The sequence below is a fragment of the Dermacentor albipictus genome, chromosome 7 (genome assembly GCF_038994185.2).
Source record: "Dermacentor albipictus isolate Rhodes 1998 colony chromosome 7, USDA_Dalb.pri_finalv2, whole genome shotgun sequence".
Taxonomy (NCBI): domain Eukaryota; kingdom Metazoa; phylum Arthropoda; class Arachnida; order Ixodida; family Ixodidae; genus Dermacentor; species Dermacentor albipictus.
In genome coordinates this window covers 62,744,385-62,744,630 of record NC_091827.1, presented here as the reverse complement: position 1 = coordinate 62,744,630, position 246 = coordinate 62,744,385, and positions in this window count along the sequence as shown.

Sequence of the window (246 nt, the reverse complement as noted above, 5' to 3'; positions counted from 1 at the left end):
TGAGTCGATCGCATGACGTGGAGGCTTCGTTGAGGCTTGGAGCCCAGATTTATTCACCTTTATATATGCTATCTATGAGCAGCAGGTAGCGGAGTACTGTTCTCTTTACCGTGCGCGTAACGAAAGCATTGACATGCTTTCCTTGCTGACGTCAAGATTGTACATGTTGTGAACGGTTTTTCTGATTGGTTCAAATGCACCAGGGAGAGGGAGTGAATAGTAGACTGAAGAGTTAAAGGTCGCGAT